Consider the following 7822-nt stretch of genomic DNA (forward strand, 5'->3'; position numbering starts at 1 on the left):
TGGGCAACCAAAGAGATTGTATAGAGAAACGCTCATGAAATATGTGGTAAGTAGTGAAAGCAAGCCTGAAAATTTTCCCATTTACTCATTCCACTCTGATATGGATTCCTTTATTTTGTTTAACGATGATACAAATGTTTCAATTGATAATGGGCCCTTCACTCTAGAGCAACAAGCACACATCAACGAAGAGTCGGTTGCAAATACCCACGAAACTGTCACAGCAATTGATGCAGCCAGCCTACCAAAAGAAGTTCCCCAAATAGAAATTTTAAATCTGCCTAATCCTAAAACAGCTCAATCTCTTGATACTGACCATAAGCGAGAAATCACATGGTATTTAGAGTTTGATGGCTCTGTCAACAAGTTAGGAGCAGGGGCAGGTGTCTGGATTCACAACACATATAACAACCATGCAGAAGGTCATGCCTACAGACTGAACTTCAAATGCACAAATAACATGGCAGAGTATGAGGCTCTGCTTTTAGGCCTTAAACTCCTCAAAACTCTAGGAGCTGCAAAAGTGGCTATTTTAGGAGACTCTGATTTAATCATACAACAGATGAAAGGAAATTTTGTAACCAACGATAACAGAATGAGAGCCTATAGGACCGCTGCTACTAATATACTCCAGGCATTCACTGAATTCAAGCTTGACAAGATTTCAAGAAATCACAACATTCATGCACACAGCCTAGCTACTTTTGCTAGTACATGCAAGCTTCCTTTTGACCCAAACCATCACTTCATAGCTTAAATAAAACATAGGCCCGCAGTCCCAAATAATGTTAAAGACTGGCAAGTATTCGAAAATGATGCCCAGATTAACAATTTCCTCACCCTTGAGCATGAGTTTTCGAATATTAACATCGACATAGATGCTATGACAGATACAGAACACCAAACAAATGAAACTCAGCAAGATGTAACAGCTGCAACAGTCAAGCAAATCCTGAAACCAACTATTTTTGACAAAGAAAACATACAACAGCTGAAACAAATACACTTGGAAGATATAGCCAAAACAGAGGCAGACATCATTGACTTAAAGGATAACTTTCTGCCTGCTGGCCTGACCCCATTAGAAGACATGTTTGATGCTAATGATGTGCCCAGAAAGCCAAAATTGCAGCCCATAAACACTAAGATAGAGGAACATAACATCGGGACAGCAGAAAAGCCAAAAATGATCAAACTGTCCAAAAATTTACCACCTGATCAAAAGCCCAAGTACATTGACTTATTCAAAGAATTCCAAGATGTATTTGCTTGGAGCTATGAGGATCTGAAATCCTATGACACCTCGGTGATCCAACACACCATTCCTTTAAAACCAAACCAGAAACCCTTCAAGCAAAAACTTAGAAGAATTAACCCTATGCTTCTTCCCCCGATTGAGAAGGAAGTAAAGAGGATGTTTGAAGCAGGCATCATAGCACCCATTAGATTTTCTGAATGGGTGTCCAATCTTGTTCCTACGAGAAAAAAGACAGGCGAAATCAGACTCTGTGTAGATCTCAGAAATTTAAATCAAGTCTCCCTAAAAGACCATTACCCTTTGCCTAAAATGGACCACATCTTGCAAAGAGTAGTGGGATCATCTAGAATCTCTTTGCTAGATGGTTTTTCAGGTTTCAACCAAATACTTGTTCACCCGGACGACCAAGACAAAACTGCTTTTACTACACCCTAGGGAACATTCAAGTATGTAAAGATGCCATTTGGTCTTAAAAACACTGGTGCTACCTTTCAACGAGCAATGGATATTGCTTTCGCCAAAGAAATACATGACTTCCTAATTGTCTACCTTGATGACTTAACCCCATTTTCCAAATCTGATGAAGAACACCTCAAGCATCTTAGGCAAATTTTCATGACATGTAGGAAATATGGCATTTCCTTGAACCCCAAGAAGTCTCTGTTTGGCCTCGAAGAAGGCAAATTACTTGGCCACATCATATCAAAGGATGGGATCAGAATTGATCCCAAAAGAATACAAGCCATCCTCCAAATCCCATTTCCAAGAAACATTAAAGAACTACAAGCATTCCTTGGGAAAATCAACTTCTTGAGAAGATTTATTCCAAATCTAGCTGAGCTGATAAGATTGTTATGCAACATGTTAAAGAAGGATGCCAAGGTAAAATGGTCTCTTGAAACCAAGCAAGCATTTGAGAGTATCAAATCAGCCTTAACACAAACCCCTGTCCTAACTAGCCCGCAGTTTGATAAAGATTTTATCATATTCTCATTTGCATCTGATCACACAATAGCTGTTGTCCTGTTGCAAAAGGATGAGCAGGGAGCTGAAAAACCAATCGCTTTTTTTAGCAGAGCCTTAAGAGACGTCCCTTTGAAGTACCCAATAATGGAAAAGCAGGCCTACGCACTTGTTAAGGCCATCAAGGATTTCAGAATGTACATATTATATTCACACGTGATTGCCTATGTCCCACATGTTGTTGTAAAGGACATATTGACTCAAGAAGGATTAGAAGGCAAAAGAGGCAAGTGGATTGCAAACATCCTTGAATATGACATAGAAATAAAACCAACCAAGCTGATAAAGGGACAAGGTTTAGCTAAACTGATGTCCGAAACAAATTTTCAAGCCTTAGACATTAACCAGCTGGACAATGAACCGGAGTTGGCGACTCCACAGATCAGTGAAATATTTTTACAATCCCCATGGTACACTGATATATGCTTTGTATTGTTAAACCTGTGTTCTCCCCCAGGATTGTCCAGAACCAAGAAAAGATTTTTGAAAATGAAGGCTTTAAAGTTTTGTGTTATAGATGGTGCATTATTTTGGAGAAATCATGAAGGTATATTGCTAAATTGTTTAACCATGAATGAAACTAACAATGTCATGAAAGAATTCCATGCAGGTGACTGTGGAGGACATCTATATTGGAAGTCCACTGCTGATAAAATTTTAAGGGCTGGTTTTTATTGGCCCTCTCTTTTTGCGGATGTAAAGAAGTTTGCCATGTCATGTCACAAATGCCAAATTTTTGAGGGCAAAAGAAAGTTGTTACCCCTGCCCCTCAAACCCATCTCCACAGAAAAACCTTTTCAACAATGGGGTCTTGACTTCATTGGAGAAATCCATCCCTCTTCCTCAGGCCAGCACAAATGGATCCTAACAACCACCGACTATTTCACTAAGTGGGTTGAATCCATTCCCTGTAGACAAGCCAATGAAACCATCATTATCCAATTCCTTGAGTGCAATATCCTTTCCAGATTTGGCTGCCCTGAGAAAATCATCACTGACAATGCCGCTGCCTTTAAGTCCAAAAAGATGATCAATTTTTGCCACAGATTTCATATTACCTTGGGCCACTCCACAGCCTATTACCCTCAAGGCAATGGCTTGGCCGAATCATCTAACAAAAGCCTCATCAACATCATAAAGAAAGTGCTGGAAGAAAACAAGAAGAACTGGCACAAAAAGCTGGTAAATGCCCTATGGGCAGACAGACTGTCAAGCAAAAGATCAATTGGGATGAGCCCTTATGAGCTAGTATATGGCATGGAGGCCAGATTTCCTTCATCCCTGGGCATTCCTACTATCAAGCTGTTACAAGAGATTCAGGCTGAACCGAATGACATTCAAAGAAGAATCAATCAGACCATCCATCTGCAGCAAACCAGAGAACAAGTTTATGACAGAGCTCAGATTGTGCAAGAAAAGCTCAAAAAGATGTTTGATAAAAGAGCTAAGGCTGAGGATTTCAATGTTGGTGACAAAGTTCTAAGATGGGACTCAAGAAGGGAAGACAAGGGCAAACATGCCAAGTTTGATTTTCTATGGAGAGGTCCATTGGTTATTTCTGCTGTTCAGGGAAATAACACTTATTTTCTCAGATCTGTAGAGGATTGTTCTGCTGAAGAAGGCCCTGTCAATGGCCATATGCTGAAGCATTACCATGACCCCTTTTAAAGGGACACAATGTAGTTTTGTATATATTTTTGTACAGTCTTATTTGTATATATCAGCACTCTGTTTTCATTTTTATAAGCAAGCCGATAGTTTGAGAAGCAGCAGTAAATCTGTGAAGATCCAGCCGATGCAAGTATTCCAATTTTAAAGGCCCTGTCTCTGCACTAATTTCAGCACAACAGCGAAGAATAGCACAGAAAAATCACAATATATCATGGTAAAGGCAAGCTGTTGCAGATTGTAATCTTCAGCCAAAAGAGTGTTGACAAGGAAGAAGAAATTGGTCAGTACCTGTTCAGGACCAGAGTCAGAGAAGACACATCAGTTTTGGCCCATGACTTTCAGAGGCATAATGCTCAAACAATGTTGTACATAATTATCAAGCATGCAGAAGAAAGCAGGCGATGCTGTACAGTTCACAGTAATTCAATTGAGGAGGAGGTTGTTCATAGTTCGAAGTGTATATTTTTAAAAGCCAGAGCAAAGAAGTGTTTGCAGTCTACAACAACCACAAAAGATCAAGGCAATCTGACCTGCTGTTCTTGGCTTTTCACAAGGAAAATCCATCCCCAAATGGAGCCATTGTTAGCCTCCTGTTGCAACAGGGTATCATTTTTCATGATTGACATTTTTACATGCCAAATATGTCATACTTTGCAAGCTGCAGTGTTCCATATTTCCAGAAGAGACCAAAGAAGAAAGCCATGAAGTGTGCTAGTACAAATGCTGCTGCTGATTCCAATTTTTGATAATCTGTTCTAGTTTTGAAGAGTTTTCATGTAAGGGAGGTCCAAACAATTTAATCTTGGTCTCCCTAGGTTTCAATTTCCTGTTTTAGAATATAGAGAATGATATCTGTCCAAACAGTTTAATCTTGGCAGATTTGTAGATCGGTAGAGAATCAAAGGGACCCAACTGTTTAATCTGGGCCCTGGCAGAAATAAGTGTAGATTTAGATAGGAAAACTTCAAAAGAAAAAATTGTAAATCTGGGTTTGCAAGTCTAAGTGCACCCAAACCAAAAAGAAGAAAAAATGTTAGGTGAGTAGGCCGGGTAGGTAGCTGTGAGGTTGCAGAATGATAACTTATGATCAATTTTGTGGTACAAAGTATTATATCTTTATAGATCACAGTGCAGGCAGTGTTCATGCAAAGGAGCTCAAAGGTGAACATCACTAACTCCCCCTTCTTCTAATTCCCCAAGTCCCTTACTAACTTCCCAAAGAGGTCAAGATCTGCTTGATTCCTCTTAAGTTTCATCATCATCCACATCAGTTGCCTTGGTGAATATCTGCTTCACTCAAGGATTTTATTTTTTCAAAACTCTTTTCCCCAAAATTAGCCTAAGGTCCCTGACCTTGGCGCCTGCTTATCACCTTTATATTGACTACTAACAGTACTATATAACTCCCTATCAGTTTTCCCATTCCCCTATTTTAACTATGTATATAGAACTTCCCTATGTAAATATCCCCTCCCTGGCAATATAGCCATATTTTTATAAGTCCGGGAAAAAACGGTCCATCCGGGGTTGTTTTTAGCCCATCCGTGTCTTAAAGGGATTAATCTAACACCTGGCCGGATTAATAACCTCTCCCCTAGCCCTAAAAACCCTCAAAAAACCCCTTTTCTGCACCTAACCCAAAGTTTCTGCATAAATACATTAAACCCCGCGCATTTTTAACCCAAAAACCCCCATTCCCTAAGTCTAAACCCCACCGCGCGCATATTAAAATTCAGAATATTCCTTGAATATCCCCTGCCCTAACTCCCCGCCGCTTCACATTCGCCGCCAGTCGTCTGATCGCCTTGCGCCCAGATCGACGGTGGGCGGGCCGTCCCATCCCTGAGCTACCCGAGCTTTAGCGTCCGGGAGATGGGCGGTATTACCGCCGTACTCCCGCCACGCGTCAGCTCCTGGGCTGTGGCGGAGCCCCCTCTGAAAAAACCGCTCCCCCCCCAAAGGTGGTGCGCCACAAAACCACTTACCGCCTCCTGCCCGGTGACGTTACCGCTTACGTCACCCCCCTGCATAGTCACCGCTTACGTCACCCCCCTCTGCCCAGTCACATGTCGAGTCATCTGCCTGCGTGGCCCCTTGCCACGTGTCATGCCACGCCACCGTCCGTACATGATGATGTCATTCTCAGGTCATCCCACCACGTCATCATGCTGATGTCATTGCTGACGTCACCCGCCGTACAACGTCACGTCATGCTAACGTCATCAACACTTTTTTGGCGCGAACAGCAAAAATCGCACTTTGGAGCCCCAGAATCAGTTTCTGAGGCAGTTTTTGATGAGCGATTTGCGCCGCAGGATTTTTTAGGCCGAAATGGGGAATCTTCAGGGAATCTTTTCATCATGTAGCCCCCAGGAAGCCCGAAAGGCGCAAAAATGACCCGTTTTCTTCGCCAAGCATGCCGAAAGGAGCAGAAAACAGTTTTGAAGGAAGTAGAGGCCAAACAGCGGCCATTAAATGATGATTTAGACCCACAGCACGTCAAAACAGCGTCAGTTTATTGCCAAAGAGTATCAGAGGAATGAGAAGAGCCAAAGAGTATCAGTCAAGATTTTTTAGGGGCTCGAAGCACCTGAACATTGATGAGCCCCCCCCAGAAAGTCAAATCAAGAGGCGCAAGCCCATCCTTGCCCTCAAATCATAGTTCAAGCTTTAAATGCAGATAGACAGCAGAGATGCAAAAACCCATACACATTTATTTCATAAAACACTGCAGCAAGCCACCAAGGACAACATAATTTATTCATTTTTTATACGGCCGCCTTCAGCGCAGCCTGAGTTATTTCATGCATTTATTTCAGGATAGAGTTAGGTCAGTTAATTATTCTTTATGACCTGATTAGGTCAAGTTGTAATAAAGAACTTTGCAGAGAAGTTTTTGCCCTATATATACCGCCCTCTGTATAGTTTTAAGGGTTGGTCAATTGAGAATTTCACTAGAGACTCGCTGTGTATACCTAAGTTTTTCCATAATCAAAAATTGCCGAAAGCTTGGAGAGCAAACTGTCTGTTGTAAATGAATGTTTTTGGAGATATGAAGATGGAATTCTTGTGCTGCAGCCTGAAGCAATAAGTGCATCTTACCTTTGTTTATTGTTTACCACTATCTAAGTAGCAGAAAGAAAGAATAGCTTAGAATTAGTTTAAATACTCTCTATGCTCAATTTCTGCTATTTCTTTATGTTTTCCTCTGAATGAATTGGTTATGAATATGAATTCCTCCTGGCTCATGTTTACCCCGATTCACCTGTGTTTACCAATTATCTAGGGATTCTTAACTACCCCTAGGTAGCGCCCTGTTATCTTCCCTTGTTAAGCATAATTGAGAGATTCTTAACTGCCTCTCATTACTTAGCACTTCTTTCCATCCCTTAAACCTGAAACATTGTTTCATGCTCAGCTATCTTGCTCCATTTTCCCTCACTGTTAATAAGGAAAAGCGCCAGCAGTTTTTCTCCTCGACTCCATGCCCAATGGTTCAAAACCCTTAGACTATGCTCTGCCTCTCTACCTGAAAAATCAATTTTCCCACCAAAAACAAAACAAAACCCTCTGAACTCAAGACCTAGCCTAAAATCCTTTTCAAACAAAGCTAAATCATAAAGAGAGAGCCCTCTCTGATTGCAGGTTGGCTAGAACCTGCAGTCCAAAGTTGGTCTGTGGTTACCTCGGCCGTATCCTTTTCCAGAGCTTAAGGACAACCTGAGTGATAACAAATTCCATCGAAACTTGTGCAATATGTTAACAAAGTCATTCCACTAGCACTTATCCATCTCTTCCTAGGTTGAAGGTAGTTTTTAAGGGAATAAATTAAGAAGTATATCAGTTGTATTTCATGCGATCAAGGAAACC

The sequence above is a fragment of the Pinus tabuliformis genome, chromosome 6 (assembly GCF_031772625.1).
Source record: "Pinus tabuliformis cultivar Carrire ecotype Pingquan chromosome 6, CPIR1, whole genome shotgun sequence".
NCBI classification, from domain to species: Eukaryota; Viridiplantae; Streptophyta; class Pinopsida; order Pinales; family Pinaceae; genus Pinus; species Pinus tabuliformis.